This window comes from Misgurnus anguillicaudatus, chromosome 17 (genome assembly GCF_027580225.2).
Source record: "Misgurnus anguillicaudatus chromosome 17, ASM2758022v2, whole genome shotgun sequence".
Taxonomy (NCBI): domain Eukaryota; kingdom Metazoa; phylum Chordata; class Actinopteri; order Cypriniformes; family Cobitidae; genus Misgurnus; species Misgurnus anguillicaudatus.
This window is the reverse complement of record NC_073353.2, coordinates 774995-799563: the sequence shown is the minus strand read 5'-3', so window position 1 is coordinate 799563 and position 24569 is coordinate 774995. Positions and strand designations below refer to the sequence as shown.

At 40.2% G+C, this 24569-nt stretch overlaps 1 long non-coding RNA gene across 1 annotated transcript; it reads right to left on the bottom strand.

Annotated features, from left to right (window-relative positions):
- Window positions 1-5851: 5851 nt before the first annotated feature.
- Window positions 5852-7737, bottom strand: LOC129443514 (uncharacterized). Its single transcript, XR_008644181.2, has 3 exons — window positions 7637-7737; window positions 7371-7510; window positions 5852-6650 (listed from the first exon to the last, which is right to left on the bottom strand). It is a non-coding gene; the product is annotated as an uncharacterized lncRNA (long non-coding RNA).
- Between the last annotated feature and the right edge of the window lie 16832 nt (window positions 7738-24569).

Sequence of the window (24569 nt, the reverse complement as noted above, 5' to 3'; positions counted from 1 at the left end):
ATGTATTCGTTTCGAACCGAATCGGTACGGGGGTCACGGTTCGGTGCATGAATTTAAAGGAGAATACACGGTATGAAAATAAAAAAAACTTGCGTGCAAAATAATTAATGTAATGCGGAACTACTGTTAGATACGCGGGTTCTTTATGGACAGCTAATCTGTTGCCCCGCTTTAGCTCTGAAGCTCTGATTTGCGCCGATGCAGCCGAGCTCCGCCTATGTATGCGCTCTATCAGAGCCCGTCTACATTCTGGCACTCTGCATTTTTTGTCAGGTTGACGCCGGTCCAGTCAGTTAGTGAGTAGCGATAGCGAGGATGGCAAGTGGTGTTCCACAAGAGTTAGACGCTCCGCCAGCCTCTTTAAGATCGCAAGTTTGGCAAAACTTCAGTTTTCCAGTCAGTTACAATAGTACAGGCGAGAGAGTGGTGGAAAAGACGAGGACTGTGCGTCGGCGTTGTTCAGCAGTTGTTAGGTATGTGAGTGGAAATACTTCTAATCGGGGCTCTCAAGTCTCACGCATTCACCTTGACACACACGCATTTCAGTCCGATTTGTATGAAAGATGAGTACAAGATTACTTAAAGTGGTATACATTTTTGAAATACGAGATAGTATGTTAAATGCATTTCAGTTCATATTCATGACATCTCAAAATAACACTGATAAGGACACCTATGTTTTTAAGATTATCTTAAGTACTAAAAAAAATGCCTTTTTCATTTTTGTTTTGCTTTTCCCTCCATTGTACCGAAAGTGAATCGAACCGTGGCCCCTGAACCGAGGTACGAACCGAACCGGGACTTCTGTGTACCGTTCCACCCCTAATATATATTCTAACTGATAAATAAAACAAGAAAATCACTTCAGCATTTGAAATAGTTGTTTTAATGAACTTTCTGTCATGACTGGTTACGGAAGTGAGGACGCAGTTGCAGAGTTCGTGATGATGAATAAATAACATTTAATAAATAAACAAGATGAGAAACAAAACACGAGGAGTAAAACAACAGGCAAGTAAGTCAAACAGGAACATCCAACACATGGAACACAGGAACACACATGGAAGTTACAACAATGATCCAGCAGTGAGTGTGACACATACAGGGGTATACATACACAGACTAAATGACATACAGGTGTGATGAGGCAGGTAATTAATAAATGAATGTCCAGGTGACAACAATCAGAACAGAAACAAGACATGACACGGATTAACCGTCACATCACTCAAAGAGTGGCTTCCAGACACCACCCAAACATAAACAAAAGTCTGGGAGGGTGAGTCTGGGGGGAGGGATGGAGGGCTTGAAGGCCACTGCGGAGCCGGCGAAAGCCGGGGTGAAACCGACAGGGCAGGGAGCCGGAATGAAGCCGGGGCGAAACCGGCAGTGCAGGGAGCCGCAATGAAGCCGGCAGGGCAGGAAGCCGGGGCGAACCCGGCTGTGCAGGAAGCCGGGGTGAAACCAGCAGGACAGAAGCCAGGGCGAAGCCAGAAAAACCGGAGCAGCCATCTCGGGGACCGACCCAGATGACTCGACCCTCCTGGGAACCGGCGAGGATCTGATCAACCCAGGGGTCGACTCCCACCATTTCGGGGGAAACGGGCTCACCCACGGTAGCAACCACCCCGGGGAAATAATCGGGCATGGCGTCCGTTGAGAGCCGTGAATCGAGCATGGCGGTGGACCTCCCAGGAACCTGACCAGACGACTCCATCAGCAGGGGAGCTAACTGGACCGATTCATCCCTCGCAGAAACAGGCTCGTGTGTCGCAGCAACCACCCCGGGGACTGAATCAGGCGTGGTGACTGCTAGCTTGAGCCCGTCCTGGAGTTCTGAGCGATCCCTCTAGGTCAGCTCCAAGGGACATCAAGACTTCGAAGCTCGCCGATCCCAATGTCCACTACTCCCCCTCGAAGAAATTTCAGGGGAAGCTCTCCTCCTGGAACTCGCTGCGTCCTTCAATGGCTGGATCATTCTGTCATGACTGGTTACGGAAATGAGGACGCAATTGCAGAGTTTGTGATGATGAATAAATAACATTTAATAAATAAACAAGACGAGAAACAAAACACGAGGAGTAAAACAACAGGCAAGAAAGTCAAACAGGAACATCCAACACATTAGGCCTGGCAAACTTGACTCATTTTAATGATCCGGGTTATTGTGAGTCACTTACTAAAGTGATCCGGGTTGTGTGAGTCACTTGAATCAGTATTGCTAAATCGCCAAGGAAACTCAGTACAGACCCACTTGTAACCGGCTGATCCGCGCGACTCGAGATTCTCAGTGCCGGAAACATTGCACACTCGCAGACCATGGAACTGAAACACTGCAGAAAACTGCTGTCATAGTAAAGCCGGTAACATGGCAGACTAAAAAATACCACATCTGAAATATATTTCTTATTTCTATTTATCAGTTAAATTAATTACGTTAAATCAGTTAAGTATTGCATACATTTTGATGCTGATTTACCCTTTAATCAAGTAATACAATCTATAAAAATGTATAAGTCAAGTTTAAAAACATTGAAAAGGGGTTTATTTTTCATGAACTTTGATACCACATCTGAAATGGTGAGTCTTCCTACTATGTTATGGTTAAAGACAATGGGTCAGAGCCGGAGAGTCTCGAGTCTGCAATGTTTCCAGCAGATCTGCAAATCTGCAGTGTTTCCGGCTCTGACTCGAGAGACAGTTCGCACCGATCAGCCGGTTACGTGCTGAGACTTGAGAGATTCTCGAGTCAGAGCCGGAAACATTGCAGATTCGCATATCTCTCGAGTCCGCAATGTGAGTGAGAATCTCGGGTCAGTTTGCGGCTCGCGCGGATCAGCAGTTCTCTTGAGTTTGCAACGTTTCCGGCTCTGAGTGAGAATCTCAGGTCAGTTCAATACACACCAGGCAGTCAAAACGCTCTCATTCGTTCCCTCTAACACGTCCCACAGAGACTCCTTTGATGTACACGGAGACTGCAGGGCAAGCAATAGATTTTTACTTCAAAATGATGTGAAAATCATTCGGCCTACTCGTTCACATAAAGCAATATATTGATTTACAATTTCTAAGACACTTTTTCCTGGGAAAGGCTGTATGCGTGGAGGTGGGATAGCTCCTGAATAATCAGTGATTTACAGCTGAGGAAAAGAGTTGCATAATGAGCCACATAATGAGGCTTGTGGAGATGTTCAACAGGAATGTAACTTTCTCTGTAGTAAAACCATGATAAGGTTTACTTGGGAATTTATAACAAAAAATTATATATATAATGTGTGTATATATAGAAATATTTTCTATTAATTTCACAAGTATACCTTTAAAAACCATAGTAATCATAGTAAATGTACTGTTTTGGCCATCGTAAAAATGAACACAGGGTAGTGTTTGGTTGGCCAGCGAGAGTTTTACTTTTGTGCAGTAAACAGCTCAAAATAAAAACTGCCTATTGTTGTCTGGACTCGTATTTGTGTTTTTGTAATCATTATAGTAGAAACACAACAAGGGACAAGCGTGTAAAAACTTATCAATGTTTGTTTACAGCCGGCGCCATTACTCCCTCACGTGTTGATCATGAAAGCAGTATGTGTGCACACGCGAGTGATCCTGTGTTTAATAAACTTGCTGTGCGTAGATATGCGCTTAGACGCAACTAAATAAGGATTGTATTGTTTGCAATCGGGTATTTTATAAGAATACCAAAAACCGCGTCGAGTTTCCTGACTCGTGTGTTTGTTTATGCGTGTTCCCCTCGCGTGAAATGTTTGACGGAAGAACAAAGAAAACACTCGCGTCTGGAGATACTGACACACATACGCAAGTAAATAAGGATTTTGAATGGAGAGACTGGATTGTGAATTGCGTATCCATTGACTGCAGGAGGCCCGAGTTATGCATATGGATGTTTCTGCTCGTTCACTTCAATGGCGCGGGCGTGTGGCGATCTCATCTCATTACAGATAATCAGGTAACAAGAGAGAGACGGTACTTGTCCTCCTTCTCATACAGTTTACACCGAACGACAATATATGTTTTCAATCTCACATCATTCAAAAGCTGACATTCCAAGCATTATGTAGACATTTCTCTTTTGTTTCAAGTATGCGCCCGCGCCGCAGTCGACCCCAGAGTGTTAAATACTCAACTTAATCCTCCATTGATCCAATCTTCCGAGTGCTGCCAAATCCACAATATCCTCGACTACGTCTCCCTCTCTCAGCCCACTCGTCGCTCCGTCTCACCTCCAGTCCCGACCGGAATAACAACCACCTCACTGCAAATCAACTTCGCACTTCCTTGAAGGCTATGTCACTTCGACCATAGGCCTCGTCCTCCAAACACTCATCTTTGATTACAGTTTCGGGTTCATTTCCAGTTTCAGTGCGCGTGCTTCCCCGCGTCCGTCCCTTTCCTGTAGCGAGCCCAGCGGGCGCCCAGCGTGAACTCGCAGTGCCAACTCCTCTCCCATTGTTCTCCGGGTGCCTTATTTATATTCCTCTTCGACACTGAATTGTCCAATCATCAATGGCCACGTTCGTTTTCGCACCTGCACGCGATAAAGCCCCAAATTTGGTTGCCCAGAGTTACAGGAAGTGACGTGGTCCATCACGGATCATCGTCCGGGCGGAATCATTCTTTGCCGTTTTTAGTTCCGCCCCTTTTACTTTTAGTCACTCCGTGACACTTGGACAACAGATATCGGCCAAGTCAAGTGATTGCAGTCTGTGTGCTTTGAACACTTCTTATGGCAAACGGAGTTGGCTAGCTGAATGCTATGTAAGTCATGTCTTTTATTGTTTTCTCTGTTTGCTGATTTAAACTCTGAATGCGTGATAGACTGCACAAAAGTTTGTGGCGTGTTTGAACTGGCTTTTCATGGACATAATAAGAGTAAGAGCTCAGTTAATCCTGTATATTCCATGGCTTGGTCGACATTGTTGCTCATGGAGTATAAAAGAGCACCCACAAGAATACCACAGTGTTTAAGGGAACTTTGAAAACTGCATACAAAGAGCTGTTGGACTGTTTGTTGTGAGAGAAAACATGTGCTTGTGCTGTGCTATTGAAGCAAAAAGAAATGTACTGGCTGTGATTAGACAACTTTAGTGTGTGTGTGTGTGTGTGTGTGTGTGTGTGTGTGTGTGTGTGTGTGTGTGTGTGTGTGTTCGGTTGCGTTAACAGAAAAGTCTTTGACAGAATATTTTTTAAGTAGGATCAAGAAAAAATCTGAACGCCATTTTGACAGAGTGCACTTACAACTGTCTAAATGTAATTACTAGTCATTTCCAGTTGGTGGCAGTGCGTTGATCTAATGCAGCACTGTCTCTAAACTCTCTTGTGATACTTTGATGTCATACCCTTATAGTTCTGTGCAACACTGCTGAAGTAAAACACTACAGCAGTGGTCTCACACTCCCGGCCCGCGGGCCATTTGCGGCCCGCCCTCCCCCTTCTGCCTCACTTTCAAAAATATAACATAATCTGGCCCGCAGAAAGAATTTTATTCACTTTGTTTTATATTCGTTTAATTTTTTTATTTAAACGTTCAAGTGTTCGTTCACATGTCACGTCTAACAACGCGTTAAAACGAGTCAAAGCATTTACTTTCCAAAGTGCTCGGGAGCGGAAGTTGCGTTCCGTGGCGTGGGTCGCATCACCCGTTGCTACGCAGCCATGAACCGCGCTCTCCGTGATGTTGAACGGAATGCATGATCGGATTTTAATTCCTCAACTGAACCTCGGGCCAATCATATCATTGTCACCATGCGATCAGTTAATCTGGTCAGGACTTTTTAGCGTTTGTCCAGAGAAGATTTGTTACTTCCGGCTGGATACTGTCCATTACTATTACAACAATCAGCACATGCAGTACATACATAAAGGGACAATTTCCCAGACAGGTTGTAGATTAATCCATGACTAGGCCCTAGTTATATTAGGATATTTTTACAAAAATGTTTACAAACAAACCTACCTTACAAAAACAACAATGGAGTACATCTTTAGACAAAACAATGGCACTGATATATGGCATTGCAAAAGTCTGGGACTAGGAAAAGCCCCATCTGTGAAACTGACCCAAATGTTTAAAATAGTTACTATCACAGTAGATTTAGAAGTGCTAAAGCACAAACACTGCATTCCAAAGAGACATGCAAAACAGTATGTACTATTTTTTTTAATGGATTTACAAACTGGAAAATATCAATCCTTAAGAAAGTCAGAACTACAGCATTTGTATAAACTGTTAATCAAAGATTCATCAAAAACAAAATACAACAACCATTTCCAAAATCGACTCTGAGCAGCAAACTGTTAATGTTTTAATAAGATAAAACACTTAAAAGTCAAAAATGAGAAGCACAGTCTTTCTGATCCTTTCACGGAAAGAAACTGTTCGTTAAAGTTACGCTCAATGCAGTTCCATTAAAATCTTTTGGATTTCCTCAAAAATAAAGCAGAGATCGGGATAGCTCAGGTTTAAGGCATACATCAGCTCAAACAACATAGCACGATGTTGCAACACCTTCATGGCTTCCAGGACTATACAAAGATCCTCTTCTTCATCACAAGAAGCATGTTGTTTGAGAGCACAAATCCCAACATTGGTGTCTTCAAATGACCTCACTGATGCTGACTTCATCCATGCCCTGTACAAAACAAACAAATGTAGTTAAAGAAACAGAAAAAAGGTTACTGTTACAATAAAAGTGTCATTGGAAATTAGTACAATGCAAACAAATATAAATGTAAGTATACAGACCCATGTGCATTGCCACAGCATGTTACAATTGGTTACAAATACATGGGTTACAAAGCAAGGCAGCTGCACTGTCCACTGCTCTGGGTGTGTGTGTGTGTTCACTACACTGGGATGAGTTAAATGAAGAGGCCACATTTCGAGTGTGTGCTACCATACCTGACAATCACAGCAAAAGTGAATTCTCTCATTTTCTCACTCTCATGTTGTTACAAACCTGTATAAATGTCTTTGTTCTGATGAACATGAAGGAAGATATTTATTTTGAGAAATGTTTGCAACCAAACTGTTCATGAGCCCCATTCACTTCAATAGTATTATTTTTCCCCACTATGGAAGTGAATGGGGCTTATGATTGGTTTGGTTACAAACATTCCTCAAAATATCGTCCTTAGTGTTCATCAGAACAAAGACATTTATAAAGGTTTGTAACAACATGATAGGGAGTAAGTGATGAGAATTTTTATTTTTGGGTGAACTACCCCTTTAAATCTTCCCAGGTGTTTTAATGACCCGTGTGCCAAAAGATGTTGTAACTAAAACATACTAAATGTTCTGTACTTCCAACAATGTTTACACATTTTTATGTCTATGAATCTATATTACTTACTTCTGTCATTTGATCATAAAAGTCTTTTTGATAGCTGTCCTCCTTTCTGGTAGAAGAGTTTCATCAGGTTTTTGGATTGGAGGTCCAGGTGACACGCAGGAACATAAGACAGTAGTGATTCTTTTAAATTCAGCATTTATCTGAAAACAAATTAACCAACCATTGTATATTTGAGTACTGCGAGTCAAAGAATAATAATTGTATATTAGTTACAAAAATAAGATTTAGCTCCTAACAGCAGTACAAAAGTGAAAGAAATTACTTACCAATGCTTTTGAGTGTGTAGCGTATGAAAGGATGATGGACCTATAAGAGGAAATATTCTGAGGTGAAATCAACACATAACCTCAAATGATTAAGGTCACACATACAATTCAATTCAATTCAATTTTATTTATATAGCGCTTTTCACAATACTTAATTGTTTCAAAGCAGCTTTACACTAATAGAAGCAGTAAAAGCACAGAAAAACAACAGATAGCATTTATAAGCTTGCTAAGATAGGTAGATCTGGCGGTTTTAATAGCCTGTCTGTAGTGTTTAACACTATATTTCCATGCTGCACGCCATACCTCTAACTTTGTGCTTCTATAATTTCTTTCCATTTTCCTAGTTGCCTTTTTGAGTGCTGCGGTGTGATGGTCATACCATGGAGCTGGCGGTTTTTCTTTGATTCTCTTTTTTCGAATGGGAGCAACGGCATCCAATGTGTTAGAACAGACATTGTTTAGGTTTTCTATTACAATATCTAGATCGTCACAGTTATCTGCTATATGTTTAATTTGGGACAGGTCTGGAAGAGTGCTAATAAAGCTATCTTTAGTGGTGTAAAATTATTGTTCTGGCTAATCTGTAGCATGTTGTGGATTGAGTGATCCTATCTAGAGGTACAGTGTATGACACAAGGTAATGGTCAGAAACTGCTTCACTCTGAGGTGATATTTTGATGTCATTAATATTGAGTCCGAGTGACAGAATTAAGTCTAATGTGTGCTTACGAGTATGCGTTGGCTCTGTCACGTTTTGTCTAATATTGAGAGAATTTAGAACATCCATAAACGCACGTCCTTATGCATCTTTTGGGTTATCCACATGGATATTAAAATCACCAACGATAAGAGCTTTATCTACAGTGACTACAAGCTCAGACAGGAAATCTGCTATTTCTTTAAGGAAATCTGCATGGTGGCCCAGAGGTCTATAGATTGTAGCTAAGGCAAAAGAGAGCTGTTTGTGGGTACGATCAGTTATTTCCATATTTAACAACATTAGTTCAAATGATTTAAATTTTAGTTCAGATTTTTGGTTTACTTTAAAAATGTTGTTGTATATTGTAGCTACACCACCCCCTCTCCCCTTTAATCGAGGTTCGTGTTTATAATAATAGTCTTGTGGGGTGGATTCGTTTAAACTAATGTAGTCGTCTGCTTTAAGCCAGGTTTCTGTTAAACAGAGTGCATCTAAGTTTTGGTCTGTAATTATTTCATTCACAATAGGTTCTTTATTGGTAAGCGATCTAATGTTAAGAAGGCCGAACATTCGAGGTTCATCTGTTTATGTATTGTTTTCTAATTTTATATTAATCAGATTTGTACCAGGTGTGGCAAGCGGTGCTCTGTATTTATTTGTTCGGGGAACAGATACAGTTGAAATGTGTTGATATTCTGGTAAGATTGACTCGAAGTGCTGGGATATAAGTGATCTTGGCATATCACGGCAGCTAAGGTTAAGCCGATCCGTCTGTTTCCTGACCTGTACCCTGGATAGTCAGACTGTATTAGAAGTAAGACTATTGGTCAGATTTATAGAGAGAATCGCCCTTCCTTCCTGAGACGGATGGAGGCCATCTCTCTTTAGCAGGTCAGGTCTCCCCCGGAAATGCTTCCAATTGTCTATAAACCCTACGTTATGCTGAGGGCACCATTTTGACATCCAGTCATGAAGAGACAGTAATCTTCTGTAAGTTTCATCCCCCTGGTAGGCGGGGAGGGGACCAGAGCATATTACATTGTCTGACATTGTTTTATCAATTTCACATATCTCTTTAATATTATCTTTGGTGATCTCCGACTGGCGGAGTCTGGTGTCATTCGTGCCGGGGTGAATAACAATTTTAGAAAACTTACGCTTAGCATTAGCCAGCACTTTAAGTTTTGATCTAATGTCTGAAGACCTGGCTCCCGGTATACAATCAACTATGGTGGCTGGTGCCTTAATGTTCGCGTTTCTAAGTATCGAATCTCCAATAACCAAGGCACTATTAACAGACGTCTCAGTCGGTTTATTGCTTAGAATATCGAACCTGTTAGAAATTACCAGGGGGGTCTTGGGTGGGCACCGGATACGACTGTGCCGCCTGACAGTCACCCAGTTAGTCGGCCGCCTTGACTCAGATGACGGAACCGAGCTATGTGTATTATGATTAATACTAGGCGCACCCGAAACAGTGTTTGTAGCATTAGCGTTATTAGCATTTGTAGCATTAGCGGTATTAACGTTTGTAGCATTAGCGGTATTAGCGTTTGTAGCATTAGCGGCATTAGCGTTTGTAGCATTAGTGGTATTAACGTTTGTAGCATTAGCGGTATTGCTGTCATCAACTAACGTTTGGATGCGCGCTGCTAGTTCTGCAATCTTATCCGTCAGCCTTACTACTTCAATACACTTAGCACAAGTAAACCCCTCTGTGCTGATGGAAGAAGCTAAACTGTACATGTGGCAAGTAATGCAGGTTACAATAACAAGCGGAATCTTACCGCTTTCATGTTGGGTGATGGCGTCTTCGGTCACCTGGACGCGGTCCGTGAAGCTACATCGCGAGGGAAGCTCACTCGCAGCACGCCCCGATCGCCTGCGGACGTCTGTAGCCAGGGTGATGTGAGGCACGCTGAATCTGCGAAGGCCGGGCAGCAGCTCCTCCACGGCTTCCCGATTGCTTTCATTCTGGGCGATGGCGTCTCCGTTCCCTCGAGCGCGGTCCGTGAAGCTGCACTGCGTAGGGTGTTCGCTTTTTGCACGCCTCGGTCGCTTGTGGACGTCTGGAGCCTGGGTGAACTGGGCGCTGTACGTCGCGTAGGATCTGCGATAACCGGGTATCAATTGCTCCACAGCTTCCCGCTCAGGTGAGGACAGGTCTGAATAGCATACATTGGATGAGTCCGCCATTAGATCGGCAAATGGTAACCACACCGGCACCTGTTTGTTGATGCTAGCGGGCTATATGCTAACACTGGGTGTTTAGTAGTGATAAATCGTTTCACGTGGTAGTACTGCTCAATAGTAGTCACGGTGAAGTATACTTGAGATAAACGAATATGTTATATTATATAAATAGGAACAAAGTAGTCAGAAAATAGGATTTGTATAATAAAATCGACGGATCTCTGATCTATTCTGTCTGTACGCTGGCAACTACACAGAGCAATAATGAAATAAGTATTATATCTGTCATAGGACGCAATGTTGGACAAAATGAGATCTTAAAACAAGGTTCTCTTCTGAAAACGTCAGCTTTAAGGTGTGGCCACTTCAAAGCGATTTTTTTTTTCAGTTAATATACCAGACGTCACGCGAGACATTTAAAAAAGCTTTTTCTAATAGAATCAAGTGTTGCTCGTGGCGTAGCGAAGTCACGAATAACTGATGCGGGTCTATTAATCTGATTAAGCAGACAGTTTGTTTAATACGCAATGTGTTGTCAATTGATATTATCTGGTAAATTACTTACATGGATAACGTTACAACTCAAAGCTGACAGTTTTCAACTCAGATAAAACTACCAAACGTGAAATAACGTTAAACAGCTGACGTTTTTCAAACGCTGTGTTTTTCTTTATGAGCCTGACTGACTGTAACGTTAACTTACTCCACCAACCTCATCCAAACTAATATTTACTACAAGTGATTGCAATGGCTACATATTGTAAAAAAAATAGTCTGTCTCGTGAAGATATATCACGTATGAAGCGAAAATAAATAAATAACAGAACTTACTTTAATAACGTGGTGTCCGTCTGAGGGAGTTCTTCTGACTGACTGTGCTGAGTCTTCATTTTGGTGCATAAAACAAATGATCTTTATTCTTCTTTTATGGCAATCGACGTCCTTCTCATTGAGCTATACTGACACCTGCTGCTCAGGAGGTGCCGTTTTGTGTGCAAACTCAATTTTATTGCTTTAAGTATTCAATTCAATCAATTGTAATCAACGTGAGAATAATGTGTTCATTTTACATTCAAACAAAACATTTTAATCCTAATCAATAAAATTATGTTTACACAAGGAATATAAATATTTTGTGTTGCATATACATGTTTATTTTATTTAAATTCAAAGACCCACTAAGTCCATTTTTTTCAGTGTAGTAAAACCATGGTTAGTGATCGTAAGGGTAGGGTTTAGGAATGCACAGTGTGAAATGTCAGATTATGAATACCCAGGGTTATCTCTTAACCCCTGGCTAAGTATTAACCCTCTGGGGTCCGACCATTTTGGGACACTGTCAGAGCTTCTCACATGCTCTTACATTTGGTCTTTTTTCAGTTGCTTTAAAACATAATAATGGCAAGTGTCTCATACCACTGTGTTCACCACAAACTGGGCTAAAATATTATATGAGCTACATGTATGTACATGTTTGTATTTTTGAGAGAAAAAGGTTTATGTGTGGTTTTTAAAAAAGCTAAAATTTTAAGTCACTGATATAAGTTCACAAAACCCATACTAAACATGTTTTAACAAGACTTTCCTAAACAGAATCTAGTAGTCTAGAGTTTTTTCTTTAAAATGATGTGAGAATCATCCTGCCTACTGATTCACATAAACCAATATATTGATTTAGAAATTGTAAGACACTTTATGTTTAGAGTGGCCGTATGCGAGAATGATTGATTGACAGCTAGCAAACAAAGGCTCGCATAATGAGCTGCATAAGGAGGCAGGAGGGAACTACAGTAAAGAATGTGAGGACAAATGTACATGTTTGTTTGAGGTTTATTAAGAAGTTAACAATATAATCAAAATAGAAATGAAGGTCAGTAAGACCCTATTTAAAAACTTAACTTGTATAAGAAACTGATAAACAACAGAGCTGTAAACTTCATGTGGCTCATGTTACCATATAACTTTATGTCCAAAGAGTGTGAATATGTTTTTCCACTTCATAGTTTTGTACTGATGAGAGGGATGCAGACCTGTAAGAGAGTTATGAACAGCTGTCAGCATAAATTGTCCACAGAAATACCCTTAATACATAACTGATGGGTAAATGATAGCACTACATTCAGATAAACTATCATAAACTAAATTAGTATCTCAGATAAACATATGCAATGATTAGTTGTATAAAAAGCTGTTTTCAGATGACTGTTTTCAGATGCCCATCCCCTTATCATCTAGCTTCTGTTTTAAACGCGTTTCTGTAAGCGAGTATGAACTTTAAAAACACATCGCAAATGGATGTGCGCGAGCTCGCGTCTCCGTGTAAACAACGCGGAGCTCATAATAAAACGGTGTTGCGTGTAAAGCGCAATGTATGGAATGCGTTGCATGTAAACAATATCATATTATAGCAGATCCCTCAGTGCAGCATTACTCAAAGTTGCCATGAAGGATAAGAAAGTGAATAACTGTGTCTAACACTGTACAGCATGTAACAATGAAATCCGCCATTACGTTATCACGCTTACTCGTTTGTAAATAAGCATGTAAACATGGAATCATATTACAGCACACACTTAAAAGATACAGCAATGCAGCATTAGTCAAAGTTGCCATGAAGGATACGAAAGTGAATAACGGTGTCTAACACTGTACAGCATGTAACAATGAAATCCGCCATTACGTGATCAGGCGCGTACTCGTTTGTAAATAAGCATGTAAACATGGAATCATATTACAGCACACACCTAAAAGATACAGCAGTGCAGGCTTACTGAAAGTTGCCATGAAGGATATAAGTGAATAACTGTGTTTAACACTGTTACAGCATGTATCAATGAAATCCGCCATTACGTGAAACCACGCGCCCTCGTTTGTAAACAATGCTAAAGTTTTTAAATCCGAAGCGTGCAGTCAGCTGAGGTTGCTTATGTAGGCTGAACTGCACAAGCCATAACATATTAAATGATAGCAAATATAAATGACAACAAATGACTTACAGTTTCTTCAGGAATATATTCTTCTCCATTGCGTCTTCCGTTGTTTTTCTTCTTAGGTGACGTTAAAGATAAACGCTTCTCTTCCTCAATGTCCAGACATAAATGAAGATATTCCTCACGTGTGTGTGTGTAAAGTTTATAATCCAAACATGCGGTAAAGTCTTTAAATCTGATAAAAGTTTACGCTTTGTTTATTATTGTTGGAACTGCTCGTCTCTTCATTACCATGTCAACAGCCTGAGGGGGTGACCGGATTAGAGATAATGAGCTCAGCCACGAAAAACGGTACTCTCTTTACTTCAATGCAGATTATATAAACAGGAAATATTTGTTTTTGATTATAATTAGCTTGTTTAAAAGTAGACATTTCAGGCTTTCTTTTGATATGTGTATCATGTTTGTGTGACGAGTATTCGCGGAGTTTCAACTGATTTTTGTAACGTGATTTGAGAGACAGCTGGCGGAGATAGAAATGTCTGAATGTGCACTCTGTTTATTTTCTTTATTTGATAAAAACACAAAGATCTCTTGTTATTGTGAATGTACACTAATTAAAGAGGACCCTTCAGAGTTTCAAATGATGTCAAACACGTAAGTGTTTGATTATTAATGATAGAGTATTTTAAGTTGATTCTGCTATGATAAGGAGAAAACACGTCAAAACGCGTCCCGCGTTTTTGGACCTCTGGGGGTTAATAGTGTGAAGCGAAGATAACCCAGGAATCCTAGACCCGGTGTTTAGAATAACACGGCGTTAACTATTTTCAGAGTGAAAAGCTCTTCTGTGTCATTCATTTTTCTATTGCAAGCTTAAAAAAAACTCACCAACATTATCTAGCTTTCATAACAATTAACTATGGTTTTGTAGTTAAACCATATTAACCACAAATGTATCATTGTCTCACTATAATCATAATATAATAAACCATGTGAAAAAATACTAGTTATTTTAGTAAACTGCAGTCTCAGAAGAAAAGCTGTCACTAGGTACAGATATGAATACATGTTGGACCATGTACCTCTGTGGTAGAGATCTAATAAGTACATTTATTTATACTAATACCACGCACAAATAGGGTGTAAGTTACTTTTTTAAAAACCACCTCGGTGGCAGCATTTGTACTTTTTTTCTGAGTGTGTACATTCCACTGACAATTCCCACTATAGGCTATGTACTATAGTATGCTACACTTTTCAAAATTATTTTTAACCATACTATACTACATTGGCCTACTATTGTGCACTATAGTTTTAGTTTTAATACTTAGGCTAAATCAATCTGCAGAAAAAAATGGTTATTATTACTATGGTTATATTCATAAGGGATGAAAGCAGTCTCTTTTCTGTCTCAATATGCGATAAACACTGCAAAAATTCATGTGATCGTGTCAATTTACCAGATCATAAAGTCATAAAGTAGCCTATTACTGGATCAGGATGATTTTAAAACACACTTGCACGCACGTATGCGCACATGTATACTATACTTTCATTATGGAGTTATGCTCCACATTACTCATTGTACAAGCTAGAAATTAAGTTCTGCACAGGTCTACTAAAGGGTTAATGGTGCCACATGGTGATCAACAGTAAAAATGACAAATTTGACCTCTTTGCAAATGAAAAACCACCAACATTCAAAAATGCATGATAACAAGGTGTCATTGCTCTGCAATCAAAAAATGTTGTTATAATGGAAGTCAATGGGGCAAAAACAGCCACTAACAATAAATGAGGGAGAAAACAATTTTCAAAAGCCAATGTTTTTACTTTATCTTTGACATGCCCAAGACAGCGAAAAAGGTAAATTTTAATATTGAAAATTTGTCATTTAGTTTTTTCCCCAAATCCACTTATGAACTTGGCAATTAAAGAGTTAAAATCATGGAATTGAAGAGTTTCGTTGCAAAACGAGATAACCACCATTTTTTTAATTGTTCAGAAATCTTGTTTTTTGGTTGTGCATTCCAATTAATTTCATTTCAACTGCAGTTGGTTTGTTTTGATTTAAATCTTCATAACTTAACAAATACAGCTAAGTAGCACCATAAAACAAAATAATAACATGATAACATAATAATAAACATGTTTTGAGAAAAATGTTAAAAAATGTATTTATCTCGTTTTGCAACTAAACTTTCAAGATTTGGTAGTTTTGATCAGTACTGACATTTTTCATTTTTATATGCGTCTCGGTAGTGTCGTTTTACGTAGGCGTAGACTAACCGTTCCGTACATGGTTCTGTACAACAACGATGTTCCGTGCAGATTAACTTTAACCGCCGATCGCTGAATAAATACTAATTACGTTAGGTCATACACAAAATATGTATGTGTGTCGTCTTCATTTCTCTTCCATCTCCGTTTAAAGCCCGGGATACACTGCACGATAATTGGCTGTCCCAGACGAAAGATTGCCATCGTGAAACTATGGTCTCGATTTCTGTGATCGTGGCTCTCCATCGGTGGTCCTATGTCGTACAGTGAGAGAGGTTCAAAGACGTCCGTTTTCCCGGTCTTGCGTCCAAAGACAGCCTACGATAGTTTTCTGGCAGTGTCAGAAATTCGGCATGATCACCGCAGTGTTTGCTGCTACGACCTGCGCGCTTTTGTTTACCACGAGCGCATGCTGGTGACGTTGCGCAACATGTGACGCAGCCGCCGAAGCTTCCGTGTCATCATCGTACAGTCTACATGCCTCTCGTATCCGAGTTTAAACGATACATGTCGCACAGTGTGATAAGGTAATGATCTTATAAGAGGACAAAAATCCTGCAGTGTATTCCGGGCTTTAGAGAGACACGTCCCAGCCGGTTGTTCTGGTAATATATCATAACGTTTGCGCCCACTGCGCTTAAAAATTGACTGTTTTGCAGAAGTGCTTGTATTTGCATATGTTAGTTAATGTTCTCGTGTTTTTGTGTGTTGATGTACCGGGTATAATCTCGATAGCACCCTTACGAAAATGAATCATGTTACTACAGTAACCAATTTTTTTACTGTAGAAAAACAATGGCTAATTTTCGTAAGGGCAGGTGAAGTGATACCTTGTTTTATACTGTTAATTTTATTTTAACCCCTTTCCTGATGTTTTTCTGAACCTTATACTTCTCATGTTTGCAGATAATGCATTGTACTGGAAGCAGGTGTGGGGCCTGCTTGGATGTGTAAAGACCATGGGCTTAAGACTTCAGAGCCTGTGTTTTTACTGGCTTTGCCTCGCCATCCTCTGCCTCTACCACTAAAAAAGTGCAAAACAATAGGTTTAGGTTCTGCACATCACTGATTGAAGAAAGATGATGTGTAACTTTCAGCTGTGAAAAATTGGTTCCACCTGGGTGATAAACCAGTTTCACATCGTTTAGGGGTCTCGTTTATAAAATCCTTACTAAAAGTCTACGTAAGCACAAAAGGCAAAAATGGCATACGGCAAAATAAATTTTAAGACTTATAAAACAAAGCACTGTTCTCTTTATAAATCACAGATCACCTGCAAGTGTTCATACATGTATCATCCTCAGGTCCCACCCTGCAAGCCCATCTCCCATTAAGTTTTTTTTTTATAGATCACAACCTTTGCGTGGAACTGGTGTACGCACATTTCCAGCTCCGTTTTGTGCGTACGCCAGTTCCACGCAAAGGTTGTGATCTATAAAAAAACAAACTTAATGGGAGATGTGCTTGCAGGCTGGGACCTGAGAATGATTCATGTATGAAGAATTGCAGGTGATCTGTGACTTATAAAGGGAACAGTACTTTGTTTTGTCCTAATATTTTTTGGCGTATGCTACTTTTGGCTTTTGTGCGTATGTAGACTTTTAGTGAGGATTTATAAATGAGACCCCAGGTGTCTGGTCTTGTTGATAATAACTGCCATAATTTAAAATGTAAATTTTGTAGGTTGCTTTTATTATATTACTGTTAATACACTGCATCTACATTTGTACTACTCTTTTACTTTTACTACACTGCACATGTGTATGTATATACACTGTATATGTTGCCATCCCCCAGTGATTTTCTATGTAACTGTTATAATAATCTTAAACCATTTGTCTATGGTGCATTTTTGGTCTGCTATTTAAAGGCTACTGCGAAAAACATTGCATATTTAATTTATACTACTGTAAACCATACTACTTTCTTCACTGCATGTCTATACAATATAATATCAACCTTCCTTTGCAGTTTCTTCAATAAAAACTTCCTCTCTTCTCCTTTGTGCGCTTTTTATCGTTGTGATATTTGTGAAATGGCTGTAGCACTGCCTGTGGTAGCCAGTGTTAGCTAGTTTGACTAACTTGTTTGTAGGATCCTGGCTTTGTAACTTATATGCCTGTACTGCTTGTTCTTGTATACTGCTTTCTCTGCATTCAAGGTCTTTCCACAAAAACACTGATTTAATCAATTTCTGCCAACTTGTGCCTGTGAAGGGAATGGTGGGTCCACTACCCTCAAATACATACATGCAGCACTTCATTTTTTGACATTTCTTTCCAGTAAACAGGGAAAAAAATTGGCTGTCTCGTTTTTATGACGTTGTGTTTCCAAGCGATAACACAGATCAAATGTATGAAATCAGAACGGTGTAAAAAAAAAGAACGGTGTATTTATTAAAGATTACAAAAAAATGACAGGACATGACAAAGATGGTTACATAAAATAAAAACAGTTAGAATGGGCAACGTTACCCCTACTTTCACATTTTGTTTCAAACTGAATATTAAAACAGCATTAGTGGCTAAAATAAGTTAACAAGTTCAATCTTTCCTGCGAAACTCGCCAGTGTGTTGACACGCGTCATCAACACTGACACTTTTCCACGCACGCTATTGGATGAAGGCAACAAATACGTCATGAACTTCGGACCCCAAACGTAGCTGCTTGCTCTATTCGCCGGGAAAATAACCTGGAGAAAGTTACCGATATTATAGAAATGTGCAAAGTATGTAAGTGTCAACAATTTTTATTTGCTTTGTTGAAAAGCGTAGCGGTTACATTTAAAAAACTGGGTTATCCCTCACCAGAGATCGTCTGATAACACAAAATCTCCCCTCGGCCCACCGTCTACCTGTCTGAGGTAAAGACAAAAAATCTAATGACAATAGAATCTACATTTAACTGCCTTCATGCATTTATTACACAAGATTGTTTCAGATACACAGTGTCATGAATTTAGTTCAATTCAGATTTTTACATGTTTGTTGATATTTTAATCGCAATAGTATTTTGTGATTTGTTCATATCTGCCTGTTCAGCACAAAGTTTGAGTGTTTTATCGCCTCCGCTGTCACTGTGAGAAAAAAGCATTCATTCATCTGCTTCATGATGTTAAACATGTAAAGTGATGCACAGTCTCTGTTCATCTGTTCTCTTCGCAAATAAATAAACACATTTTTACTTGTATGCACGTCTTGTAAGTTCATGATTAGAAATGAACGATCATTGAAAAAAAATTTGCTGCCATTTTTCATGAGCTGATGTCACAGGTCGGAGCGGACCACAGATGTCGTGAGTCACGCCCCTTCCTAAGTTCCACCTCGAGGAGGTCCCCAGAGCACCCCAATGACCAAACACACGAGAACGGTAAGTAAAATTAAAACAAACTTTATTTAAATTAGTTAAAATGATTCAGGGAGGGGGAAAGGGAAATCTTAAAATGACGTCTTCTGTTTTGCAGGAGAGAACGGGCCAGAGGGGTCCAGACAGCAAGTGTAAGTACACCCACAGGGGAGGGGAGAGGGACGGAGCTCCTTCGTCCCTTTTTGGAGAACCCTGGGTCCTTCTTCTTGGTTTTGTTGACTCGTGGCGCCCTTCGTTTCTCCTGAAGGCAGAGTAAAACACACAATAAATAATCGATCGGGTGAGAGTGGCTACCTGCTACTTGGTTCCTCATGACTAGCTGACGATTGACTTGTCCCTCTGATGTCGTTACACAGGGCGCTCGGCCCTGCGAGCTTCGAGAGGGATGCGACCCACCACACAAGACTCCTAAGGGACAGGTAAGTGGCAAAGTGAGTATTTCCAAACGTTTACCCTGCACTCCGGCTGACCGGGCTTTTCAGAATCAGTACCCCTGAATTTTGACGTTCGGGGGGAACGGAGTTTGCAAGGCGAATGTAACTTTGACTCCTTACAGGTGATACTCCCTTTCGTCGTTGGATAGTCTGTTCGTGACTTACGAGGTAGGTATGGCTTTTGGGGCTTGGTATAGGTAAGGCTCTCCTTCGTCGCTGAATCGTCTATTCGTGGCTTGCAGGACTTATGAGGTAAGTATACTTTAACTTATTGTAGGCAATGCTCTCTTTCGTCGCTAGATCGGCTATCCGTGGCGGCAGGACTTATGAGGCGAGTATAACTTTAACTTGTTGTAGGCAATACTCTCTTTCGTCGCTAGATCAGCTATTCCTTGCTTACAGGGCTTACGAGGTAAGTATAACTTGAGTTTGTTGTAGGCAATGCTCGCCTTCGTCGCTGGATCAGCTATTCGTGGCTTACAGGGTTTACCAGGTAAGTATAACTTTAACTTGTTGTAGGCAATACTCTCTTACCTCCTTCTGGCTGAACACAAGGACCGGAATTATACGTGGGAAGATGTAGAATGATGATTACCACCACAGCAGCTCACATAAACGTCTAGCTGGGACTTCCTTGACCTAGAGGACGAGCAGGGACAACAAGAGACACAGCACAGCACTGCAAGACTTCGGTGCAAATACGTCAAAAGACAGACTCACCCACTGCACTCCCCACACTTCAGTGACTTTTAAGGTCCGTACTCCGTACTCGGTCGTGGTTCGCCCTGGCGGAAGTTCAAAGTTGCTGCCACAGCCGGTATTCAGCTGGCGTCCGTAAAGCCAACAATATAATCTCCGTTGCCTTTCAACTCTTCGGCTCACCCACCCGTCTCGTAATCCACAGTGGGGCCGCTACTCAAGAGTAAACACTTCAACACAGGTAATTATGTCCGTTCTCCAGATGAAACAACAATGTAAACAAAGCGCTGTACTCACTACTTCCCGGTTATTGATCTCCTCTTTTCTTCGTCTCTGGTTCTCCCCAGACAACTCACCAAACGCCCGGCAGTAGTGTTTATATTTCCGTTCTGAGATTGTCTTTCCAGTCAGCCTTTAACACAGCACACACACCATAGGTAAGTGCATATCTCATTCAACTTGACTAGCTTCAAACCTGGTTTAATCGTTGATCTCCCTCCGCTTCATCCGCTCAATAAATCCTCCAAATGCCTTGCCCCTACATCCAACTCACCGTTCCACACACCTGCTGCCGATTTTGCTTCATTTAGGTTGCCCGTTCAGTGGCGGCTGGTGCTAAAAAAACACACTCAAAATCAAACTTTTACTAATGCAGTACTCTTAATAGCCATTTATCAGGTGATGAGTATCATTAGCATTTAATGCTGAAAATGTTACAGTTGAAATCAAACGCACTAAATAAATGTACTATGAATCTGTAATGAACTAATATCAAGGTAATCATTCGCACGCACGCACACACACACACGTACACACACAGAGAGGTTGCGATAGACATTTTCAATCTCCGTCATTAAACAGCGTTGTAAAGAGTCCTTCACAGTCATTTATTATCCGTCATTTCATGTTTTAATTATTTTCATTTTCGTTCACATGTCCATTTCTAATCATAAACTTACAAGACGAGCATACAAGTAAATGTGTTTATTCATTTGTTTAGAGGAGACCGTGCATCACTTTACCATCACACGAAGCAGATGAATTAATGTTTTTTTTTTCTCACAGTGACAGCGGAGGCAATAAAAGACGGAGCTTTATGCTGAACAGGCAAATATGAACAAATCAAATAACAAAATACTACTGCGATTAAAATATCAATAAACATGTAAAAATCTGAATTGAACTAAACTCATCTGAAACCATCATGCGGACTCTTAGATTTTGTATCTTTACCTTAAAGACAGGCGTCTTGTTGCAGCGCTCCTGTAGTGTTTAACTTCAGCAGCCATGCGCAGACCAATCAGTGTATGACATCAAAATATCGCGAGAATGTTTAGAAACCAGGGCGTCATTTGAGCAACACACTTCCACCAACTGGACATACATAGGAATTACATTCTCAAGTTGAGTTGTATGGACAATCTGCCAAAATGGCGCTCATATCTTTCTTTATCCTGCTTAAATTTTCTCCGTCAAACACTTTTCGTTTAACGCGACCGAACACACACAAAAAGAGACACTAAAGTTGCCTAATCACAGGCTCGTACGTTTTTTTTTTGCTTTTATAGCAATAGCACAAGCACATTTCCCCCTCACAACAGACTAACTTACATACAGTCCAGCAGCTCATTCTGCACGGTTCTTGAAGTTTCCTTAAAAACAGTGGTTTTCTTGTGGGTGCTTTTTTAAACTCTACAACAACAAAACTAACAACAAAGTTGACCAAGCCACGTAATATACCGGATTAAATGAGCTCTCGCTCTCATTATGTCCACGCAACACAAGCTCAAATGTGCCACAAAAGTTCATGTCGTGCACGTCTATCACGCATTCAGACTTTAAAACAGCAAACAGGGAAAAAATAAAACTCAAGAAGACTTACATGATATCCAGCTAGCCAACTCTGTTTGCCATGAGAAGTGGTGGAGAACACAGACTGCCATCATTTGACTCCGTTGGTCGATCTGGTCCAAGCTTCTTAATCCTTTATTTATTCATCAATTAAATACCTTTTATAGGGTGATTTTGAAGAATAAAATAATATTTTCCTTCATCTCAAGATATTTCACTTGCTTTCACTGATCTGTACTGTAGCTATCACTCAGTTAACACAGCAATCTCCAACGCGGTTATGAGACTCTTCGAACGATCCAATCACAGGAGGTTAAACACATTAAAAGCAATATTGATTCGCTTTCAACATAAGTGGGAGTGTTTGGGGCGCACAGTCCTGCGCCCCAGGGCGGATCCGAAACCAGCCACTTAGAACTCAGCTTCAGGTCACATGTTTTTACCCTTTTTCCTGACCTACATAGACACTCATTAGGGGTGCGCCCCAGATACACAAACATGACACACACACAACGAACTCAGTTTTGATTTTTGATTTTTTTAAATAAATTATAACATGACTAACAGTGAAATAGTACAACTAAATGAATTTATTTTGTATTAATTTGCACTATATATTTTACTTTTTGGTAACATGTTAAAGTACTTTTCCTCTCTGGCCAGCTTTAAGGGGGCGGCGCCCCAGCGCCCCCTAGTGACCAGCCGCCACTGCCGGGGTTACCCGGAAGTGACGGGTGTTTGTGGATTCGGTCCGGGCGTAACTTTTCCTCTCACTTTTAGTTCCGCCCTGCAGTCACTCCGTGACATCGAACTTATAAGACTGTTTGTCTATGTACACAAAAGGCCTATTTCTCTCAAATAATGTTCACAAGTCTGTCTAAATCTGTACATTTTAGGCCTAGTCCACACAGACACTGCTATATTTATAACCGTGACACTTTTTACGCGGTTCGGCCGTTAGCAGTAACACAGTATCAGGGCACTGAAACCAAACATTTTTGAAAACCCCTGCCAGGGTGAGGATTTTAAGAAACGGCAGCTGCAGTGTTGTCATGTAGACAGTAAAACCGGGGCTTTTGCCTTGCGACATCAGAGTGTGCACTAGGGATGCCACAATTCTCAATATAATATTGAACTGTTCGGTACGACCCCCACATTCCAATACGGGCATGTGAATTGCGATTTTTCGGTTTATACATCCAAATCTGTCAGTTTTATATTCCCTGCACTTTTGTTAATGTGCGCGCCTGCGTGATCTGCGCGCTTAAACGCAAACGCACGCTATTTGCCTCAAACAAGTTGAAAAAGTTCAACTCAAGAAGAGAATGCGCATGATGCTAAAATAGATCCCACCAGTAATCTTGATTGAGGAACGCATTTTCTTTACACAGACAGCATGATGTTGAACTTAAAAGCTTTCTGTACATATATTTTGGTCTATGTAAAGTAACTGAATAAACAAACATTCACAGAGAAAAAAAGAGCTTATGCGAAAAGTTATGCAATATGTGAGTAAATCATTTGTTTAAGTCTATTTATTTCTTGTTGATAATCGGTCTGAATGATTCATTCATGATTAGAACTGATTTGGTTCTCACATTCAGATTCATTGATTCTTCACTGTTACAGCTCATTTTCACATTTCTTTTACCGAGGCTGGTGTGTAAAACGTTTATTTGATTCATCGAATAATAATGATAATGATGATGATACGTGATTTATGTTCATTTACAATAATATTACAAATAATTTTGAGATGGTTGCAAATACAGATAATGGCTCCACTGCACATTCCTAATACATTACCTTAGACAGCTGTAGCATTTGGTTTTAGCCAGAAAATCTAATATTAAGCTGGAAATGTGAGTATGTTTCAAACTATGTTGCTGCTTTCTGAGCTGTCAGCTTTCAATAGCTCTCAGAAAGCACTTCCCTATCACGCTTAGAGTAATGGAGCTTTGCTTAGATTTTTCTCAGCCCTTTCAAGCGCAAAATATAAAATGCCTAGCTGACTGCTCCTACCTGATTCAATCAAGTGTGCAACATTGTATACCCATGGGCTATACGCAGAGAGGCGAAAAGCTTGCTTGGGTTTTAATTAATATCATGATGCTCTATTCTCAACAGCAAAGCCTATGGCAGTTGAACACTTGCTGCACTTTTAAGACAAAAGCAAAAATGCTTCAAGCTTTTTTCTTTCTCTTTCTGAAATTATACAATTGTATTTGGTTTGTTGTATCCCATTTTTTCTTCACTCCACGCACAAATGCTCCAGACTATATTTTAGTGATAGACTAGTATTGTGATAAAATATAACATGTTACAAGACATGGGATCTCATTTATAAAGCATGTACACAGATTTGTTCGTCTTTGATGTGGAAAAGTGATTAGAGCCACACGCCAGGGTCTAAGCAGACATATGCATTTTTGCTAGTCCGATTGCTGCAGGTTTTGGGAAATATAAGCCATTAT